The sequence below is a fragment of the Corvus kubaryi genome, unplaced genomic scaffold (genome assembly GCF_017639235.1).
Source record: "Corvus kubaryi isolate FWS band 111438036 unplaced genomic scaffold, C.kubaryi_AGA036_p1.0 67, whole genome shotgun sequence".
Lineage (NCBI taxonomy): Eukaryota > Metazoa > Chordata > Aves > Passeriformes > Corvidae > Corvus > Corvus kubaryi.
In genome coordinates this window covers 2,709,761-2,734,178 of record NW_024582055.1, presented here as the reverse complement: position 1 = coordinate 2,734,178, position 24,418 = coordinate 2,709,761, and the positions used below count along the sequence as shown (strand labels likewise).

The window sequence follows — 24,418 nt, the reverse complement described above, 5'->3', positions numbered from 1 at the left end:
CTTAACACAATGTTTGGTTTTTTTTCCAGTGCAAGCAGAAGCAGATTGCAGGGTGTGAGGAGGGAGAAGGAAAGACCCTCATTCATCTCAACAATCCACCCGATGTGTCTCAGCAAGATGAGACTCAATTTTGCTCTCTTCATCTTGTGCCTCCATAGTGCTTTTGGCAACTGTGTCACTTGCTGCATTTCTGTCTCTCCCCACTTTGCAAGGTAAGAAAGGGCAGGTCACTTATGCTGTCTGTGATCTGACTGGTGAAGCCAGTTTCATTAGCCCTGTCCTGTTGGGGATTAGGGGCGTGAAATTGAGGGCAGGAGACTGGGACGGCATGAGAGGTTTTAAGGGCTGATAATTTGTCATGGGGATCTCTCAAGCAACACAGGCTCTGTATTTCATTCCCACACATACTCTAATTGTTGTTGACATTTGAGATAGAAAACTTTGGAACATAAATAAGATGTTGCCTTTATAGCAAAGATGGTAAACAGATTTTCCCTTTCCGCCTGGCATTCAGAAAATGTGACATGTTTTTTTTAGCTATGATTTTTGGCAGGTTTTGTCTGGTTCTGAATCACTGAATGGCACAGTGAGGAGGCGCGCCTCTATGACTTCCATTGCGGTAAAACATGCACATGGTTTTCAGACTAAAGCTCCTCTCATCTTTGGCGTGAGTGTGGTGCTGGTTTTTCTGCACTGACCTTGAGCAATCATCTTTGGGAAGGATGAGGTCTTCCCACACTCATGGTTTAGCCATTTGTGATGGTGAGTGCTATTTGAAAGCGATGATGCACCAACATTGCCCCAGTTAGAAATAATTGGAGATAATTTACTTTCTCTACATATGCAAAAGGAGAGATTAAATGATTCTTCAGATAAAATCTACGACAGCATATTTTGGTTTTGACCCGTCAGAAATGTTCCCTTCTGGCTTGGCTTTAGTGGTTGTAACTCTGGTTCCTTTGCCAGTCAGTACCTATGCTGGTCTCTAATGAAGGTGCAGAAAGAGTGTGATTATCATCCTGTTTAGTCACAGCAGACTTATTTCACTGAAATACCTTCAGTTACAACCTTTCTACCGTTGTGCTCAGCTTTGTGTAGCACTCAGGGAATCAAACTGGGCCCTAATCATAAATTAGGAATTACTTTTTAATCCTATTATGCTTTCTTTTGTTCTTATCTCCGCTTAATCCAATTAGCAGCAGTTAGTCCAAATAAGAAAACTGATAGGAAACTGGTGAAAGTGAGAAGCCTGTTCATGTTTGAGTGACATTAATATATAACAAGGGACGTGTTTCTCAGCAAGTTTGATCTATAAAATAAGTTCTCTTTGACTAACAGGAATAACTTAGTTTAGTTTCAGATGTGTGAAGATGCCCATGTCTCAGATGAAATTCCCTCAGAATAGTGTACTCGGCTAACACTGGATTCAGGCTGAGACTACATAATATACACTTTGTCTAACATAAGACCAAAGAAATTGCATCATAAAACTCTAAACATTGTTTTCACTGAGGTTTAAAGGTCTTTACTGCTTTTGTAACTAGGGAAAACAAGAAAATAGTTCATTCTGATATTCATTCACCCTTTTTTCCACAGAGGATACAATATGACCTTTGTGGAAATCCATGTCACAAGTAATATTACAGAAGGCTTTCTAATACCTGTTCCCCAATTCTTAAGCTTTCTCATTTAACATATTAGTGTAACTGGGTAGAGAAAATTCAATATTTATATATTTCCCAAAGTAACTGATTAATGTAATAAGTCTACTTTGTTTCCTATAACTTATTTTTTACATAGCCCTAAAATGCCAATTGCCATAACAGCAAATGACACTTGAATTATCTATTTCTTTAATGATTTTCCTTTCTCTCTCTGGATATACACTACCTGTCTTCCTCTGAAGACTGTTTAGGTGGAAATGAGATGACATGGTGGTTTGTCTCAGGTGAAAATTAGATGATATCATGGTTCTCACTACTTACTTAAGAGCAAGAGTTAATCACTCTTATAGCATCTCTGAAAAAACAGTAGGAAATTTGTAAGTCCAAATTAGTTCTGTAGTAATAAAATTAACAGAGAAAAAGCAGTGAGAAGAGAGCTAGGCTCTTCACTGAGTAACTAGTAATCTGAAAGAGAAGGAAAACAAGAAATCAGCTAAGGGCCAAATAGAGATCTCAGAAAATGAAAATATACACAACTGTTGTAGCCTGATGGGGAAAAACCCCACCAACCCAAAATATTTAAAAACTTAAAAACCAAATCCATTTCCTCCTACACAGGTATGTAAAGTTCTGCTTCTTCACATACTCCATATTATCCCCATTTATTGAAGCTAAATATCTTGTAATAGCAAAAGTTCTAGCTAAAATTTGTTTGAATAAAGCTGGTTTAGCTCTCATGGCATTATATTGGGTGTGCTCACAGAGGTATTGCTATTAGCTATTGGAGAAATAACTTTTCAAATTTTAAAATTTTCAAAAAATCTTCATTTTCCATACTGCTCTCCAGTATCAGCTCTTATATTCAAAAATTTTCAAACCATAAATAGAATTGGGATACCTTAACTAGACTTTTCTATATCTGAGATTTTTCAGAGGACGATCCATTTGATATTTTTAAACTTCCTAGTGTAGCAAAAACACTGACTGGCACAAGAGTTTTTGTATAGAACCGTTGCTTAGAATGGTTTTTAGATTTTTAGACTTTAGATAACAATTCAGTGATATTAGAGATCACTCATGGGGTAGCAGGACTCCTCAGCTGCAAGTCGAAGGTACCAAACTTTGATAAATGCTTTCCATGGTTAGCCAGATGTATACAAATTTGTGCAGGTGGTTTTATTCAGGTTGAATACAAATTTTACTGAATAAAGGTGAGATTTACTTCACCCACATAAATCATAAGAATAAAGCTATGGATGAATGAAGGCTGGATGTCACAAAGTGCATGCCCTTGCCTCTACATCTGGTCCACCTCATAATAATGTCACAGACACTCCACATTGCAGGAAAAATAAGTGCAAAGCAGGAATCTTGAATGTTCTGGTGGGGGCTGTATGAGGCTTCAGCAACCCTCAGCAAGCATTGTCCTGTCTTCTCACACTTGACAAATCATCTGCAAAATACCTTTCATAATGACCAAGAGATGCAAGACTAACATCCTAATTCCCAACAACCTATTGAAGTATTATAGTTAGTGTGAAATGCTGCTTTGTACTTTCAGTTATCCTTACTACCAACATCATAAGACAACAGAAATCACAGAAAGAAAACCGTTTGCTATCTCTCATGTATGTCCTGAAGAGGACATGGTTCCATTACTGACTGCTAATTCATACTTTTGGATTCACCATTGTCTAAAGAGCTGACCCTTTTCTTTTTTTTTTTTTTTAATACATACTTATTTGGCACTAAAGAAGAATTTACTAAAATCTGATCCTTCTCTTGACTTTTTTACAGTGATGGTCTCAAATGAGGTATCAGAATCTTTTCTCTTTACTGTGTTTCCTATTACATAAACTACCATTATATGTTTTTTCTCCAGCAGCAGAATGTTTGGCAATCTTGTATGTTATTCTAAATCACTTTTAGCTGAGGTAATTCTCTGTGATTTTGATGAATTAAAGTACTTGTCAAATCTTATTTGCAAATCAAGAGCCTCTGACTTCTGAAGGGCCAAATGTTAGAGAAAGAAGCGGTAGAGCAATTCATGGGCAGGAGTGTTTGCATTACAGTTTGTAGTCACCTTGCCAAGGGAGTACATAGAGATGAGTTTGGGTATCTTGTTTGGGTAACTTGTTAAAAGCAAGTTCATTTACGAATTCACCAATGGCAAACTGAGTTATTTAGCAAGATATTGCAATGCCAAAAATTTTTGATGCTTTACCATGGAATATTGGGCATATTTCATTTGACCTTAATGCTTCAGTAGTTGTTTTACTGCATGAGATAGTATATCAGTAAATAACACTGTCAAATAGTATGGCATAATAGTATGGCATTTTAAAAATTGAGTTTCTATGTGTTTCTGTATAAATATATATTTTCAAGAGGACCTTCTATGGTTCACCTTCATTATTTTCTCTTTGGCTCATGTCTTTTGAAGTAATAGCTCAGTTCCTGCAGGGCTACTTGTAAAAGACTGTCATTATTTAGAATGGATCATTTAATTAACCTACCACAGAGTCTGTAGGGAAAATTAATCAGTGTAGTTATAGTGCTTGTATGAGTCACAATTACTAGGCAAATAGGTTACTGCCCAATAGAGTTGCTGTAATCCAACTGTACATAGGCTCAAAGAATTTAGGGACAAGCTTTGTTTACTCATAATTACACCTAATGCCATTTACTCTAGATAGGCTATAGCTTTTGTTGCTGTTAATTAATTTATGTAGTGGGTAAAATATTTTAATACCAGTATGTGACACTATCTGACGGTAAACTTCCTGTCCTATGACTGGAAGGAATAATTAAAGAGAAAATATATCAATTAAAATGAGCTTTATTAAATTATGTTTATATGGCGAACACAGTAATGAAAAACTCCAAAGATCCGATCTGTATGCTTGACCTTGGGGCACTTACCTAATAGAACATCTTCTGTGACTCATACATTATGTTTCAATTGAATCATCAGGAAAACAAAGAATATTGATCCTTCATCTCATGATCTAAAACCAGATACCTCGAGGACAGATTCTAAAAAATATTTCATCTCATTTGATATGGTAAAATCAGATTTCTTATCCTTCCATAAAGAAAAACTGATGTATAGTTGGACAAATAGAGAGGATGCTCCAGCAGCTAAAATAAATTGAGCTATAGCAGAGCAGACCTCCGTGTAGTTTCTGTATCAAGTGTAGTTAGAGAGATTTTGTAAAACAATTAAACTTTAGAGTGCTAATTTTGAATCAGCAAATAACAAAACCTCAAGGTGCAAAGCCCTCATAGAGGTCTACCAATGCATTCTTTTTCCAAAATACGTGAAATACTACTTTAATCTATCAGAATTTTTTCCAAATTAATTTGTTTTCCTGCACCAGCTCACAAGCCCTTGCTTCTGTTTCACCCCATGCCCTGTGTGCAGAGGTCCATGGGGGGAACTCCAGGGGTGCTTTCTCAGCAGGGCACAACCAGCAGACTTCAGGAACTGCACAAGTACACCTAGAGCTGGAGTGCCCACACTTCCAGCACACGGTGTGTGCAGATGGAAGGCTCCCAGAAAAGCTGGTAAAGGGTACTTGCAAGAGCCAAGGTTGGTCACATCACTATGTGAAGGTGTGTAACTGGAATAGTGTGGTATTATAGAAGTGGGTTTAAACATTTTTAGCAGTTTATTGATTTCAATAATGTTTTTGCATCTGCTATAGTGGTGTATCCTTTTCATACGTGATACTGATCCTTGGTGTGTAGTTCAGTGATTGCCAGTTAATTACCCCTCCTTAGAAAACTGATCCAATCCTCCTGAGTTTTACTGTTTTCCCCCACAGCAGACCTCTGCACTGGATTTATTTTCCATCAGCACATGGCTCCCATCACTGCCTCAACTATGTTCACTGGAACGGCAGCACACCATCCTTGCTTAGCCTTTTCCAGGACTGGAGACAAATTACCATCCAACTTGGAATAGGAGCAATATGTACAGACTAGTATGGGATACTACACATCTTACACTGCTGACAATTCCAGTGCAGGTAATTGGGGAATTAAAATTTCAAGCCTGAAGGGTTTAATGCGCTGGATTTATGAAGCTGTGTTTGACAACTGCTTTGTGTATTTGAATACCAGGGGGAAAAAAAGCCTAAATTAACAAGTTACTGTTCAGTCTTCAGTACAAATTTCCTTCAGTTTGAATTCTGACATCAGCCTCTGGATATAGTGCATGTACTTATCCCATAACTGATAATGTTTGGTTTTGTATTTCACATCTTTTCTTGTGAGAGTGTGAAGCCCCCAGGCTTTTAGTTAATAAAGGCTTGTATGCTGGAGTAAAAAATTACTTAACATGTTAAGTAACCTTCAGTCATCTAAATTTTGCATGCTCAGCAAAGAAAATTTGTTCCCATCCCTTGGATTCACATAACTCTGAACTGTGGTGAAAACAAATGCATTTTTTGACAGTTCAAAATAGATTTTACAGAATTTAGGGCTAAGAAGCATCTTCAGAATGTTTCAATAATATCTGGTCTTTGCTTTTTGCAATTTTAATGATTTCTTATTTGCTGCTGTTTTTGGAATTTTGACTTGAGCCAAAGAAAAATCTTTGTGAGTTAGAATTTATTAGTGTCAGCACTAGCAAAATATTGGTAATTACAACTAGAGGTTAAAAATGAATAGAGCTGATTTCTCACTGAATGTTTCAGATCAGTCCAGTGGGCTCACCCTGATGTGTAAAATTCTGTGTAGCTTTTCTGAAAGGCCTGCATAAACTTTAACTGATACCTTAGAAACACACACTAAATAGTCTTTCCTTTTCATTGCAGCATGTACATCATATAAATTGATAACATTCAAAACGGGTATCTAAAATACAGTGTTTTCAGGAAGCAATTCATTTTTATGCATAGACTGAAAGTCAAGAGATTTTGTGGTGATGTTTTCTAAAAGTACAGTTTTGTTAGCATTATATGAGGTATGCAATCTGAAAACTGAAGATTTATCAAAAAATAACAGTATACATAGGGGACAAGTGATATATGGAACAGGAAGGGAAAAGCATGTACTTACAGAAAGTGAATAAATTGTACATTTTTTAGAATTTCATTGTTTTTTAGTTGTAATTGACTGAAAATGCTGTATATGACTAAGAGAAAATATCCGTTTTAATTTTAGCCCCTACATTATTTGTGGAGAAAACTGTTGCTTTCAGAATTTTACTATATTTGAGGACATCAAACCATTCACGTCCATAATATTTTTGGTTTCCTATATTGCTTTACATCTCACGGAATCCAAAAGTCCCTTATGATTATTTATAATATTTACCCAATCAAAGGAATAGTTTACTATGGATTTAAAAAAAAAATTGTATTTCAAAAAGATTACCAGCTGATTTTACCTAAAGCAGCTGGCCACCAAAAGGCATTACTAAATTTAAACAATAACTTTCAAGATTAATATTTTTAGTTTTTAATAATACATAATATACAATTTATTTTCCCTCACTCTGCTCTGCTATTTTGCTGTAATTGCAGTAATTTTTAAGTCTATCAATATGCTCTTATCATTTTAGGGAGGCAAATCTTAATACATGACTTTTTTTCCATTGGAAGAGTATCCTGTTGGTGACAAACCCAATGTGCAACTGAGGCAAAACAAACCTCAAAAGCCTGTGGTAAAATATTCTCTGTTTAAGAGATTCAGTTATGAAATAGATTTAAAGAGAATAATATAAATTTCCATTTCTGCTAGAAAGAGATCAAAAGTGCAAGTAGCTCATATTCAGAACCTACTTCTAATACATTGTTCATATATATTCCTGTTCCTTATAACAAATTCCAAAAACCAAGCAAAGTTTTAAACTTGGAAAATAAGAAATTCCTAGAAAAGCCTTAAATTTAAGGATTGAGGATTTTACAACAAAAGATGGTTTTAAATCTTGCCCTTTTTGTCCTGCTTTATAAACAGGCTTAAGAATTTCCTGGCTCATTTTCCCAACTTGTGACTCTCAGTTCTGTGCTTATTTGCAAGTACTTAACTGAATGGACTGAATGGGGAACTTTGTATTCAAAAAATATACTGTTGTTGATTCCCATATCAGAACTTGTTATTGAGCATAAACACCCCACAATATTTTTTGGTCTTATGATTTTTTTTATGTGGTGCACTGCTGGATGCCTAAAAGTAATTTTGACAGGTGTTAAAATAGCTTTGTTTTACAAAACAAGATCTAAAGGAACAAACAGGCTGAACAAAATACCCTGACTGTTAAACTTCAGGTTTTCTGATGAAGTATTCCATACAATGGAATTTTGAACTTATCTTAGAATTCTCTGAATTCAAGTTAGAATTATCTAAACTAGAACTCTTATACCAGTTTTATATTGCATTTTCTTAGATTCCATATCTTACTGTTAGCTCATGTTGTACTTTGCTAGACTGAAAGATCTTCCTAAATAGGGATTTACAGAAGAGGTGTCCTTTTAACTTGAGGACAAACATGATTTTCAGAGTTCAGCTCATTGTTGAAGCATGCTTCTGAAAGCTCTTTAGTTTTCTTTTGCTCTTTCTAAAGTGCAGGCAGAGGAAATGGACACAGCAGTTGTCTCATCAGTACTGCACAGAGATGTCTCCTCACAGCATACTGTTTTGCTTGTATATCTGGAAAATGTTAGGGTCACAGGGTCATATCCAAAATTGATAGCAATTCTTTACAAGGCTATTCTTTTCTAAAATACCCTCTTTTTACATGACAAGACTTAGATGACTTTTCTGTCTTGCTTAAAGTTAACTGTGCACTCATTTCCCTACAGCATGGAATAGATGTAGCCGCACAATAAACCCCACCTTGTTATCCCACCTTAGCATCTTGGGCAGGCTTACTGCAATGACTGAGAGACCTGTGCCTTCAGAGCCATCAGAGAGAAATAGACTAATAAAAGTTTGGGGAAGGAATACCTCTAAGATGTGTTTTCTTGTTGTTTTCCTCTTCTATCTCATTGCTGGTTTTTTTTTTTTATTATTTTTCATTAGATCCAATAGCTGAAAATAGATAGAATGGCATTGTGTTCTTAACATCACTATGGAAATAAAATAAATCTAGAAAATATTTTCTTCTGAAACAAAGCTAAGGGTATTAATTTTCCACTTAAATCACAAACCAGATTTTGTTTTGTATCTTCAACCAATTGCTTCAGGACTGAAATAGTCTTTCAGGCATAATCTACTTAAGGTTATAGTAGAAGATGTTGCAGTCTATAGCAAGAACTCAAAAAGCTTTTTGTATAGAAAAGCATAGGTAGTTTAGTGTTGAAAAAGAATGTGTATTCCTGAGTCAAGTATCAGGAAGAACCAGAAGTGGTTGAAGGAAAGACAAGCTTCATGGAAAGAAATGTATATATGATAACACAGGCTTTTGGTGTTCTGGAAAGACCATTGCTAAGGTGTCCCTGCTGAAATCAACCCTTGCAGGAGCAGAAAACCTAAAATTCCTCATGCAAGGTTAAACTGCATACAATTCACAAATAATTCAAATGCAGTTGCTAAGTTAGGATTTTTTATTACATGACCAGCTCTGAGGATGTGCTTCGAACCACGGTTCACAATGTTGAAAGTTTCCTGTGCTGTCAAATAGTATGGACAGACTAGCTGGATGTTACACTATCCCTGTAATTTTAACATTTTCCAACCAATTCAGAATCTGAAAAATTCACAGAGTAACTGACTGCTGTTATTTCACTTATATGTACATACTGATAGAGAGATAGGTAGGTACACTATTCTTTCCAAAAAGTTTTCTGGCAAAAAAATTTGCTCATGGTCTTCCCTCTTTTCCTTGGTCCTGTTCCTTCCTGGAAATCTGTAATTTTGCAACCAAAAATTTATACATTTTAAGATGCATAAACTGCAGCAGAGTGGTCAGATTGTACTGTCTCCTGTTTAACAAATTAAGTATTCATTCAGTCTGGTTATAGTCGTCTAGTTCATCCACTTAGTAAATAAAATTGCAGGGTCACAGAATGCCCATAAGAAAGAATACAAAATTAAAGTAGCAAATCTTTTATAAGATTTAGAATGCTTTATTTACTTGGAGAAAAACTGCTTAAATTTTCCACTTATGTATGGAATACTCACTATGGCTCATATTTGCTTAATTTGCTTACAGATTATGTTCTATTCCCAGGGAATTCAAAAGAAAGTCAACACAGAATTCTCTGGGCATCAGTCTCCAAATTATCTTTCACCTTAACTGTGGGTTAGCTGGAAGAAAATAATCTTCAGTAACATTTTCTCACTCAGGAATTAATTCAAGTTCAAGTACTCTGCGTATCCCCAGTTATGAAAGCACCATTCTGATAATCTAATGTGACCCCTTAGCCTAGTCCAACACTTTCCTCATCTCACCAGTAGCAGGTGCCTGACCTGTGCATTATTTCAAGCACTTATCTAATGTGTGGCATAAGAGAAACTATTGGAATCTTCTGAATAAACCAAAATATACAGTTGCAAATTTGGTCTTTTCCATGAAAACTTAGTCCAAGGTCCAAAGAGTTTGGAGCATTCCACAAGCATAGGTTGTGTAGCATCAAGCTAGCTTAACATTGCAGGACTTAGCCATGAAAGATTTGTTGATCTAAATAATTTCCTGATCCAGTAGTTTGTATAGTGGAAATAAAAGTGTTCGAAAGATACTACTTGGGCTTTTGTTAGGGTGTTTTGTCAGTTTGGTGAGAAATGGCTAATTTTTGATGGCCTGCCAGAACATCATCCAAGATTCCACAATGTGGCTGTAAGGTCAAACGTGAAGGTAGAGTAAAAGAAGAAGGAAAAAAAAAAAAAAATCCCTCAGCAGTGAGAATTGTCCAAATAAAACAAGATGATAGACGTCATAAATCAGACATCACTGTTGCCCTGAAGTCAGCAGCTGTCAAAAAAATTTTTCCTTAACCAGAAAAATGCTCTGCATTTATCAGCGCCCTCCATGTGCGGACCAAATGCATCTCAGAGAAAGGAACAACCTGAAGCCCAAGAGACTCCAAGCAGAAGCTGTGAGAAACAAGGCACAATTTTGCCCATGGGTTTTACCAAGAATAGTATTTTCATAGGCTCATATAATGACTTGGATTGGAAAAAACCTTAAGAAAATCTATTTTAAAGTTCTCCACTTAGAACTGGCTGCAATTTTCCTAATAAAAAAGGTTTTCTTTTTTTAAATACTAATTTGATCTGTTAATTTGTTACAAATGTCCTGAATCATCCTGTTAAATGGATTTTTTTGTGAATTTAGGAGCAGCAGAACTTTGTCAATATTTCAATAGCTATGTTAAATTTGTACTTTTCCTGCTGCCTGTAACTAAGAATTAGCTGAACAAAATGACATTGAGAAGAATGAAACGTTTGATCTGAAATATAATGAAAGTGATTTAGCAAAATCAAGTTGATGTTTTTTGGCCAGCTGGGAATCACAAAGTGGTGCATAGGAACAGGAACTTTCTGGTGAAAAGTTTGGAGACATTATGTTAACTCTGCAAATCTCACCTTCCTTCTCTTGCAACTGCTCTATTGCAGTATACAGCCCATTTCTGCTCTCAAAAAGTGCTGCTTCCAGTCCCATGCTTCTTTTAATCTTTTCCTTCATAGGTTTTAATGCATATGAGAGGGTAGCAAATTTAGAGTCTACTGCTTGCTGGCTGTCATCTGAATGAGCTTCACAGATCACTCCTTTTTTTTTTTTGCACCCGAAGAACGTGAGAAGATTCAAGTGACTACTGACATCCTTTCAATTCCCTCAGTCTCAACAGGGTTTTCTTTTGTTGCTTCTTAAGTTCAGCAAAGCAAGCAGAGAATGGGAAGCACACTGTGCACTTGAAGTCACAAGACATGGAAAAGAGGAGGGGAAAATTGTAGGAAGTACACTTCAGATACATCGGTACAATGCATGAGAGAGACATCCAAACATTAAAATTGTGTGTAACTGCTGAGCTACTGCTGCTCTGTTGTCTCTTTCTCCTCGTAGCAATTATGTTCCTTTAATCCACGATGCCTTTGAAGCAGACTGTCCTCCAGCTGACCACTCTACTATGTTATCTTCATTGAAGTCCTGAATAGAACTACAGCTCAAGTTTTTCAAGAGTACTGTGGAAGTGTAAGGAAGCTGCTAGTCCTAATTTAAATGCTAGGAGCAGGGCAGCTTGTAGTTCATGAATACAATCGGTTTTTCTACAAGAATACATCACAGTGAAAAGTGCGTTTTCCCCCTAGTTGCTCATGTTCTTTTGCTTATAATCTTGCTTTTTTTCAAATAGAAATTTTACTATTGGAAGTCAAAGCTAATATTCAGAATTTATAATTTGTTAAATTAAGGAGGATTGCTAAGATCACCTTTCTAATGTTATTGAAAGACAAGGACTCATATTTGCTGTAATCCCGCTGAGTTCTTTCTATTCATGTACATTTTCCTCTTAATGTTGAGTTCACTTTGAAAACATATCTTTCCCAAATATAAAATAAGGCAACATCACTGAAATGTGCCATCAAGAAATTATGAGTAAATCTACACTAAAATATAATGTATCTCTGAATTCAAAGCCCTTGAGATATTTGGAAAGACTATTATTACCACCTTCAGTGTGTTTGGGCCAGGTTGTTTTTCAGTAACTGAAGGTAAACCTCTTTCTGACTTTTCCTTCTGCTTCATTGCAGTAACAAACAAAATCCTCTCCCTTACCACTTAGGAGCCTTCTATTATAGCAGGACGGAGCAGTCAGGCAGGATATGGTAACATCAATTACGAGTCTTTGAGTTCAGCAATCATGTATTTATTATGCTCTAAGTATTTACAGAAGCTGTATCTGATTTATATAAACCTCCAAATGTACACTTTTTTATGACATTTTTCTGGTTGTAAATTCCATATTCCTCTGAGTGTGTTTTCATTTTTAATTTACTACAGCCCCCAAAGGCTTTCCTTTAACTAGTTTGCTTGTCATAAATTCAGCAGTGATATTCTTTAAATAAACAGAAGCACAGAACATAATTTCCTGGTAACACTGTTTAGAAAATGGATCAGAATAAGGCCCCAAAGCTATTCTGATAATGAATTAATTATAAGATTCCAAGAAAAACATGGCATTGACATTTTACAAGTTTTGGCATGCAGCCTTGTATAATGCTGTGCACTTAATAAAGTTGTTTTGATGCTTATAGTATGAACAAAGACTTAAGTCTCTAAGAATCAAAAAGTATTTCAGCATAATGTAAATTTACAGCGTAATCTGCTGTAGCTAGTTTTCCATTTAACTTGTGGAAATCTATATTATGCAAACAGAACAAAAGAATGGCTGTTAAAATGCTGGGCCTATATTTCAGTATCTTGACTGGCCTTTCCTCTTGTGTATAAACTTTCAACCGCTTTTTCTTTAACAGTGAACATTTTTTGGTCTTTCATCATAGGAATGATCAGGAGAAAAACATAGAGTAGTAAAGGTTTTTCCATCATACTATTTCAGTAACAGTTTGGGGTTTTTCTCCTTTACATTTATGCATTTTCAAGTAAACTATCTATAAATACCCATATACTTCTGTGTCTCCAGCTGAAAAATTTGCCGATACTTAAAATTCCTGTAAAACTGAGGTAGGATATACCTGTTTTACAGTTTGGGAATGAAACAAATATGCCCAAACCTGGTATGCTCATAGGAATGAAATTCACATTCCCATTAATAGAAATTAGATCTCTAATAAACCGTTCAATATTTCTCCTAAAGATATAAAGCTGCTGACAGGAAGAACAGAAAATGCAAATGAATTGCTGTGGGGTTTTGTATGCTTGCTTTCTCCTTTCTCTGAAGAAAGCAAGCTGGAGCAGTCATAGCTATTTTTGCCACTTTTGTTAGCATAGGAAGAATTTCTCAGTCTTTCTCAAATTGAAAGAACTGCACAAGTTCGTAAACATTACATTTTGCCTAATTTATTTAGCTCCTCTAAGAGCAGGAACAGGATCTACCAGGAAGGTGTCTGTGATATGCTGCAGTCAGTTATGTTAATTTGTTTAATCCTGGCTTTATTTTCTGTGCTGGATTTGGTGCTCCACAGCCTAAAAATCTTGACCATACGTGGACTGTCAGAGAAATCCTAGCCTTGCTGAAGTCTTTGTGACATTAATTGCTCGAGTGTGACTGTGTAACACCTGTCTAATCCTTACTCATATTCAGCATCATAAGAAAAGGGGCTTTATAGTAGCTCAGTATTCTGGTATTTCTGCATTTAGCCCTGGCCAAGGAAGTGCCATAGACTGTGAATAATAAAAATTAACTTTCTAAATTGTTTAATAATTTCATAAAATGCAAATGGTGTTATGACAAGGGTTTTAATTAGTTCTTGTTTTAATTTGGCTGCTTTATCCAGCTCTGTTATTACTTAGCCTTGGAAATCACCTTAATTCTGGTGAAACTATTTTTTATTCATAATGCTTCCCATAGAAAAGGCTACATTATGTATGCAATTGGTATACAAACTATCTGGATGGATAAAGGAATAGACTACAGAATCACAGAATGAGAAAATCAGCTAGGTTGGAAAAGACCTCAGAGATCATCAAGTCCAACGTATGGCCTAACACCACCTTGTTCAGCTAAACCATGGCACTGAGTGCCACATCCAGTCTTAAACACTTCCAGGGGTGGCAACTTCACCACCTCCCTGGGCAACACATTTCAATGCCCCATCACTGTTTCTGTGAAGAAATTCTTGCTAATGGCCAGCCTAAACTTCCCCTGGTGCAGCTTAAGGCTGTGTCCTCTTGTCCTCTTGCTGTTTGCCTGGGAGGAGACACCGACCTCCACCTGGCTACACCCTCTTTTCCGGGATTTATAGAGAGTGATAAGGTCTCCCCTGAGCCTTTTTTCCAGGCTAAACACCCCCAGCTCCCTCAACCTCTCCTCACAGGATTTCTGTTCCAGACCCCTCACCAGCCTTGCTGCCCTTCTCTGGACACCCTCCAGCATCCCAACATTCTTCCTAAACTGGGAGGCCCAGAACTGGACACAGCACCCAAGGTGCAGCCTCACCAGTGCCAAGTACATGGAAAGAATGACTTCCCTGGTCCTGCTGGCCACACTATTCCTAATGCCTGATTATGGTACACTGCACAGAAATTAATAATTGTATTTTCTTTTCCCTCTTGGATGCTGGATAACTAGGGCTTAAGTCAGAGCAGGAGAATCTCACATAGACCAAGGATGCAGATATTTTTGCCTTCTTGGAAATGCCCTGTTTGTAGAGATATCTCAGAGCTTGCTGTGAATTTCTAGAGTCCTTTTAACCTATGATATCTGTAGTGTAGCTTGGCAGGAATTGAGTATTTGTCTTCAAAATCTAAATCAGTAATACTGTGCTAATTGCAGGTTTTTCTGATGAACTGTTAGGCACAATGTTTCATTAGCATGCTATTGCTTTTCTGATGATGCTGTAAATAAGAACTAAACAGAGCATGCACTCTGAGGAAATTCTCTGAGCAGCAGTCCATCCTCCAGTAAGTAAATATAAAAGAATGAGACTTTTTTCACTTATGGTAGGATTGAATTAGTCTCAAATATCAGTGTGAACAATTCATTATTACAACTCGACCCCTGTCAAGCTCTCACTACTTAACAACTTCTGATTTCTTCCTATTATTTTCAAAATCTTCTTATACATTTCCATACTTTTCAGTATTTAATGTTGCCCACTCCTGTTTATCATTAAGAATCTCAGAAGGAATGCTGTTTCCTAATGGCCTCAAGGAACAGACAAGTTTTGTTCTCCCATTTATTTTATCAGTCTCAATATTTATTTTTTCAGCATGGTTAAAAACACATACATGCACACATACATTCTACCTCTTTGTATGTCTTGGGTTTTCTGATGGCCTTCCTTTTCCATTCCACATGGTTATTTGATGCATATTGGCTTTGTCCTAGAAAAAAATGGGAGTTCTTTTGGTTAAAAGACCAGATTGGTATAACTCTGAGCAAGCCACTGCAAAAACAGCTTTGGTTTGCTGAGATACTTGTAAGCAAATAGCACTTTATACTTCACTTTTGCTGGATGTAAACTAGAGTAATGCTGTTACTAGAATTAAAAAAAAATATAGCTAAACATTTTCTTTTTAAGAAAATTAGTATTATTAAGAAGGTATCAATATGTTTCTATTCATTAAAAACAATGTTCTCTTGCACTCCTGCCACAGAGGTATTCATTCCAGCAAAAGAATAAAAAAGAAAAACCTCTAGGTGTTTGGGCAATACATCTATTTCTCAGTCAAGGCTCTCAGTGTATTCCATTTACACAAGAGAAAACCCTTCAATTATACGATCCTTAATTTACCCAGGAAATTTCATAAGGAAAATGATTAATTACTTTAAGCAATCAGTTTTACAGTTAATCACAGTTCTTTATTTAAACTGAGAAAGCAAAAGGGGGTCTTATTAATAAAATATAAAGAAAAAAACTAAGAACAGCTTTTAGTTTAGTAAATATGAAGTTGGCATTGAAATATTTCTTCAAATAGACAAATCTTGTTAAGATTATATCTCTTCATATTAACTATTAATGTATGGAATACATGAACTTGGAATATAGGCTTTAGCACAAAGTACAAGCAAAGTTTCTGTTAAAGTGGCCCACTGCTACAAATTTCTGCATATTTTTATTCCATCAAATCGACCCTAACAACCAGAAACACACTGCACATGAAAATAGAAAACCAGAACTGAGATGTGGTTAGGCATCCTTGACTTGTATTCAGCGACCCACTGGTCTTTTTATACTGCCCAAAACAGAAGCGGGAAAGACTTAAGCTTCCTAGGAGAACTATGACCTTCAAGTGGGAGATGTGATCTGCATCCACTGAAGCACGGAGCATTTTCTGTAGCTCTCAAACCAGTACCTTTGTCAGAGTTTGTATACTGGAGCAGGCTAACACAAGGAGGCAGAGGAAAGCCATAATTTTGCTGCCTTTTGCTCAGGTCACTCAAGAACTTGGTGTTACAAACACAACCATAGTAATTTCATTGTGAAAACCCAAAGGCATTTATGGTGTTGGATAGCAAACAGGTATTCTGTTTCAGAAGTCTTATACAGTACTTAAGTGCCTAATTCTCCTTGAGGCCTAGCCTGAATAAAGTTTGAGTGAAGTATTTGAGTGAAGAAAATGAGAAAGAAATTTTGAAGGCCTCACATTCTGACCATCAAATTCTCATTCTGGCCATGATTTTATCTGAAGTGCCTGAGTAGTTCATGCCATACAGGCTATGTTTGCCATTATTGCTACTGATGGGCCAGAGACCTGTGTGGCTGGACACAGAACAAAACAGTGTACCCCTCAGCACCAAAATTAAAATTTTATAATTATTAGTTCTTACTGGAAGAGAGGTATCAGGAGCACTGGCTCTTTTCTGAAAGCTTGATAGCTGTTTATGTTGAGTAATATGCAGGATAAAACATAGTTTCAGTTGTATGTAGAAGTGCTGCACAGGGGAAAATTTGAAGAAATGTTCTTTAAATGTAGATTAGGGAAAATAGCATTCTTAGTTACCCAGATTGTGTTTATGCATCTTGGATTGAACACACAGGGCACTTGTTTTAGGAGATAACAGAAAGGAATGTTCCTATTTACAGTGGTAGATACTGTTGCGTCTCTGCTGCAGTGGTGTCCTGCTTGTTAAGCATTCTGAATGTCTTGTTAAAGAAGTTAAGTGTCAGCTGAGAGGCTTCTCATCTGTGGCATGGGCATTTGTCCTCCTGTAGCTCTGACAGACATATAATGTTTTGCCATTAATTAAAATTTTCATCTACAGTTCAGTTGTGTCAACTGATGGGATTTCTTTCAGGCACTGTGGACTCCAAGGATTTTTTCTTTTAGTAAGAATTGATTATCCCTCTAGCTTTTCCTAGGAGATATTCACATCTAAAACCTTTCTTACCAGAATGGATATCTCCTCTAAGGAATACTTTTCTGGCTTTATATTGACTCAGCCCCTGAGGCTAACACATCTATTTGGAACTACAGCTTGAGTAGGTTTGCAGGCTCAATTTAAACATCAGATATAAGCGATGGATTATGATAATGAAGAGTGGCAAAAGAATAAAAAACCAAAAATCTGAAAGCTATTAAACTTCTTGCACTAATGACTGCCTTAGTACCTAAAAGAAAAGGAAAACTTCCTTAGCAGCAAAACCTCAGCTGTAGCTGACATATAATAGTTTCTGAAAGTTTTATTCTGTTTTGCAGTTGTAGTTTGCAAAGGTAACAGGGACAGTAAAAGACAGACTAGTAGGGGGACAGCAGGTGATCACATTGATCATGTTCTGCTGTGAAAACAGAGACATGAGAAGATCACGTATCTGAAAAGGGAATAATCAATAAAGGTTTTTCTTAGGATGTTGTGGCAGCTGGCTAAGTGTTGTGAAATGTGGGCAAGCACAGAAGAATGAATTAGGGATGCATTGGTAATTGGAACTGTTGATAAGGAACTGTCATTAAGGTCCAGAGTACAATCTGATATCAGAGGAAATTATTACTATAACTTGTCACACTTCATTAACAAGAAGATGCTGAGCCAGAGTGGACATGAGGGTGGACATGTTTGCTTGCAGTCTAAAATGAAAGAAGAAAAAAAGTAGTGTTACATAAAGAAAATGGAGGTAACAGGGTGGTGTTGCTGCATAAGAAACAAACATGTTTTTATCTACACAGAAGAAAGGGGGAAAATTCCAATGTACAAAAAAGCATAAATCAACAAAGTTGTTCTTTGTCAGTCAAAATACAGGGGAAAAGGCACTTTAAAGTGTTAAATTATAGATGAGGAATTGTATGAGACTACAGCAGCATGCCAGACTACAAAATGCCAAGATTGAAATCATGATGCTTTAACCTCCATTTGACTTCGTCGGACCTATGATAGTTTACACAGTCTGAAGTCTGACATTTTACATGGTGTTCTGAAATCTACCCAGAATTTCAAGCAGTCTTACAGGAACACAACATTCACCACTCTTATTCCCATACCCCACACGCGTTTCACAGACCTGTAAAACTTCATGCTAACTGAAGATTTGCCACTACCCCACACATCTCTGATGCCTTTTGCATCACCTCTGCACCATATATATTTCACAGAATTGTGACTAGAGGGATCCAAGAATAGGAATAATTAAAAATTTTCTCATAGGAGAAGACAAAAGTACAGAACATATTTAAAAACATTGATTTCTATGAAAAATGAGAAGATTATACAGTACATTGCTAGGTAAATAAAAACACAAAGAAAAAGTCATGATTCTTTGTTAGCAAGGAATTAATTAGCAAATTTTAAGATTATAGTAATCAAAGCACATAGCTCTCAGATTCATCAAATCTATGTGCAGTTATTTTATATCATAAGAACAGAATAGTAACTGTCCATACAAATTTCTAATAAAACAAGTAATTGTGATCTAGTTAATAAGACACCTGCTCTTATTTAATGTTTCTTGGCAATTAAATCCGTAAGTTCCAGAAAGATTCTTATTATTTATGCTACAAAATAAGGGGTTTCAGGTTTTATTTTGCCTTCTCGTGAACATATTTTTAATCTAGTTGTAACTGGGTTAAACATTATTTATACTAGTGTGTGCAATCTAAATACCAAATACAGATGTAATTGAATGTATAGTATGAAGGTGTGCACTTAATTTATATATTTTTTCCTTCCAAGCAATAATTGTATCAAGAAAGAATCATGATTTTGAAAATTAACTTTGCACAAAGGTGTGATTTTGTGAAGAATGTGATCTTAATTGGACAAATTTAAATCCTTTGATCTGGTAAAATGCCTGTAAGCAGTATGTTACTTCATCAAAACCTCAGTTCAGTTAAGCATCTCTTTTGCTTCAGTAGCTTTGATGAGACTTGAGATTCATGTGGTAATGGGAATCAGCTTGTCCACGCTATGCTTTCCAAACTTGCAGGAAACAGACTCTCTGAAGTGATGGATGCATATTTGGGTTCCTAACAAGTCCACAATTGCAATCAAGTACGAAACCCCAAACTGACAGAATCATAATGGTTTTCTCCTTGGCTTTGGCTGAACAGATGTGAAGTCTACCTTATTGTTTGTTGAAGAGGTATTTCTGAATTATTTAATATTTTTGAGTGTTTTTACACTGGGAAGGCAGAGTTTAGTCATTGTTAATTCTGTTCAGTGTCTGTAAGTTATCTATACCCATGTCATGGGTCAGGTATGTTATAAAACTTGTCCAATCAGCAGGGGTGGAATTCTTAGCATTAACATTACATTCTAAGAAAATGCTACATCAATTTCAGACTACAAAGGTATAAAGAATATGATGCAATCCTATTTCTTCTATCTAAGTAAATTTTGTCAAGTGGTTGAAATCACAGGCAGTACTGTTTGATAGAAATATCTTAAAAGACATTTTATGTAGTGTTTTATGCCTTAAAATGGATGATAAGGGATTTTAATTAGTCACACCAACTTGGATTAAGGCAGGAATCTACAAGGGTGCTCTAGGTATGTGCATCCAAAGGAAAAGTAATGAAAATTTAATTATAGCTTTTCTAGAGGACAGGTTGCTGATTTTATTTATTTATTAATTTATTTAGGTTTAAGAACTCCACACCAAGGAGCACCCATCCAGTACTCTGAGGCCCCACGACAGATACTTGAAACAGAATAAAGGTGATTAACATGATTAACTAATATTACATCAGCAGCACTAGAGATTTAGGAATTACCTTGTTTGACTTTTAAAGTTTCTTAATAAAAATATCTGTTGTAACAAAACTTCTATCACTGGTCATTGACCTTATTCACCTTTCTACTGCTTATACTTAAATTGCTATTTTCAAGTAAGGAAAACAACATTTCAAGCTTGGAAACTATTGCCATTGTTCTCCATTAGGCTGTGGATGCTATTCACTGTGTGAGATGTAAAGGGCATAATTATACAATTTATATTCTTTCTGGGCCCAAATTAGCAGGTGATTTGAGGTAAAACATGGATGAGTCTCCCATAACCAGATGGGATGTCGCAAACAAGATAGCTAAAAAGTGCCTGTGGTTATCTTGAAATGAATTTATATTAGACTTGTGTCCAATATACTACATTACATGGTGAAGACACTCAGGGCAAATAGAAAATGATGGGTTTTTTATTCTCCATAGCCTTTGTTCAAGTGTTCTTAGTAATGTTATTTGTCGCAGTGACCGCTGCTGTCCACTGCCCAGGCTAGCTCCAGCGGTGTGCAGCAGGAGTGGGGAACAGCCGGAGGCACAGAGCTTAAAAGCTGCTCCTCTGAAGCCTCTGCTCTACCCAGGGGAGTGAAGGCTCCAGACACTGTAGCAGCCAGCAGCCCCCAACGAAGGGAGAGAGAAAAAGTAGCGAGGGGCTTGCCACTGGATACAACCCAAGACTTACTGAAGGGAATCCGTGATGAACAAGCACTAGTTGCAGGGTGACCATACCTTATAAAGGGGGGTTGAACAGGGGGAGTAAATCGACCAGGGACTAATCGGAGGATTAGGAGGGAGGGACGCTGGAGGGGAGGACCTACACCTGGTCCAATGGTCTTGGTGGGTGGAGGGAGAGTGGTCACATGCCCCAATGGGGCGTCCAGGTTTAGGGGATTTCCAAGAGGGGAGGTATCCGAGGGTACAGGGTCTCGGGGGATTGACGGGGACCATATAAGGGTAACTAGGGAGGGCTTGGGTGACAGACACAGAACAATCCAGAAGTCCGGAAGGGGTTTGGGCGATTGGCAGGCAAGGAGCCAGGACAAAGGGAGGGGATAACCATATTGGGAGCACTGGGGGAGCGGCTTGAATCTGGGGCAAACCAACTGGGAATGGAAGTGGGGGAGATAGGGATGAACCATTGGGGTACAAAGAACATACAAAAATACAATAAAACATTGCAGCACTACAGTTATTTATATTTATTTTTTTAATTTATAAAAATGAACTTTTGAGAGTGATATTTCAAACTGCTTATAACCTGTTCTTTCCTAACAGAGTTAGTTCACATTTTAAAAATACAGGACCATGTCTGATGGGGTCTTTTAGCTCTGAGTCCTTTTCATTGTCCCTATGTTCAGTCAGACTCTATTGTTCATAATTCATGTCGTATTGGCTACAGCTATAATTACCTAGTTGATCATATTTACAATTTCCCAAGATCCAAGTCAGCTGCTCATACTTCTGTTCTCAATTTCCTTTCCGTAATGCTAATGGGGCTGTTTATTGTCTTAGGATCTTTTTTCTTGTATGACTGAACCATGATCAAGCCAAACAGTTGGTTTAAAGCCATGGAGATCAGGGAATTATTTTGACCACTGTTTATCTATAGCAACTGTTTGTAATTTTAAACTTCCTTGCTTTAAAAACTTTACTATACAAACCATGTTTTTACATGATGAAAAGACATGGATAATTTTTCCATGTATGCCTGAGTTTGATTTTACACATCAGACTTGTTGTTTATTCAAAGTTGTCATGGTTTAGCAAAGTTTGGGTTTTTAGTTAAAGAGGGCTCCATCAGCCACGGAAGTGATTCTTTGCAAAGAGGTGCTTACAGCTTCCTCTAGACCCAATAGAACCAATCAACTGGCTAGTTTGAATATTGGCAACTTTTTTAAGCCACTTAAGAAGCTTGACATGCCTCTGTGATTCACATCACATTTCAGAACGGAAGCCTGGGAAAGCTCTCTTGCTTCCAGCTTTTGGACAGGTAACTGGGGGGGCCTGCGGTGCAGCCCAGCGGGGCCAGGCCAGGCCCTGCTCAATGCAACCTGGCTGGGTCGGCCGTGGCATGGCTTGGCTGAGATCTCAGCCTCTTCTGCTCGCTGGACACCCAGTGCAGCCCCCTCAGTGTGGGCCAGGCCAGCCAGGAGACAGCCACCCCAGAGCCACGCGGCCCTGTTCCACTCATGGCCCTGCTCCATGCAGGCGGCCCCACAGCTCGGCCAACCCCTCCCAGTGTGGCTGCTGAAATAAAATGCTACACCAAAACGAGCTCCAGCCACCACCCAGCAGAAATTACATGACCAACAGCAAAAGGCGAATTGAAGCTGCAAGGCCCAGATGAGATTAACTCTCTTACTGCTGTAAGATTCTCCAGAACAGATGAAGCCTGACGACACCAATACTCTCCCAAGTCAGAGGAAAAGGAAAGGTAAAGGCACGTGAAGAAAACACCATAAAGACACCAAAGTCAGTGAAGAAGGAAGAGCTGAAACCCCAAAAGAGGAGAAAGAGGAGGTGCTTCAAACACAGAAGCTGAAATTCTGTTGTAAAGCTATGGTGGTGATGGACTATGATACATCAGAGTACCCATTGTAATTTCATGAAAGCATGGGGAGTGGAGCGTTCAAACTGCAATTGTAAGCAAAGGTACCTGTGCTGAAATAAGCAAATGTTGAAGTAGCTGTGATTTGATGAGAAGCTTGAACAGAGAGAGATTAAAGTGATGAAGACCCTTACTCCCAGGGAAGAAGACCTCTGTTCCTAGAGATGAAGATGCTCCCAGAGATAGGTGAAGAGAACCTTTGTTTCTGAACAGCTCAACCTTAAAATGGTACCCCAGTAGCTCAAGACTGGACCCTCAAAAGCAGTTGTGGGGAAAGCTGTAAGTCGGGGGAAGGGACTTTGACATGCGAGCAGAGAACCAACCCGGGTGGCTGTCTTGCTGTGACATTGGAGCCATGAGAGAACTGTTTCTTGTGGAGATGTCTCCATAGCATGAGCAAGAGAGACTCCTCTCCCTAAGTGAACTGAAAAAGAGATTATTATAGAGGTGGTAAACTGACTGAAAATCTCAAGGGTTGTCTTTTTTACATTGTCAGTGGGAGAAGGGAGAAAAGTGGCGGGAAGAGATGTGTTCTGAAGGTGTGGTCTGATTTTTTTCTTTTAGGTCTGCTAATAAACTTCTTTATATTCTTCTAAATTTTGTGCCTGCTTTGCTTTCTCCTAATTCTTATCTCATAGAAGGAAAATAAGTGAATAATGGATATTTTGAACCAATTTTATTTTATCCCTTCCTTTTTACTTAATTATGGATGTTCTAACCGCACTTGGGACAAAGTGTGATTGTTTAGCTTCACAAAGCTACTCCAAAGGAATAAATTAGATGCTTACCAAATACAGTATTGAAGTAAACTGAACATGAAATATATTAAAAATGTCAACATTTTCTACCTGAAATTGAAAGATGTTAATTAAAATCAGGTTAGATTTATGTGTATTAAACTAGTATACTAAGTAAATTTATTTTTAAAAAGCTTTGAAATTATTTTGTATGCCTACATTATCCTGGTAAAATTAAAATAATTTAGACAGCTCTCCCTTAACAGTTCCAACAATATCAGAGCATAAGAGCTTCTTTCTTGAAGGTGATAATATTTTTTATCACAAAAGAGCTACACTCTCTCCATTTGGTGGCTTATATGAGAGATCTAAGTGTCTTCATGCTGTCCACACTATTTCATCTTACTGTGAAAGTAAAAGTGGCTTGGCTTCATAAAGGGCAGGGAACTAAAATAAGAAGTATTTTAGTAGATCTTGAACGATTTCTGTATGACCTAACCTGGACCAGAGGCAGTTTGTCACAGTCTCTTACAGCATCTGCTGCTTTTCTTCATCTTGCTACTGACAGTGCTTCACTGTACTTTGGACCACTGATTTTTTTTTACTTCTCTTTGGATTTCTAAGCATTTCTGCCTT

General features: G+C 37.2%; 1 long non-coding RNA gene across 1 annotated transcript; it reads left to right on the top strand.

Moving 5' to 3' along the window:
* On the top strand, positions 1-20,693 carry LOC121674316. Its single transcript, XR_006019548.1, has 4 exons — positions 1-212; positions 5,492-5,695; positions 19,650-19,805; positions 20,305-20,693. It is a non-coding gene; the product is annotated as an uncharacterized LOC121674316 (long non-coding RNA).
* The last annotated feature ends 3,725 nt before the right edge of the window (positions 20,694-24,418 follow it).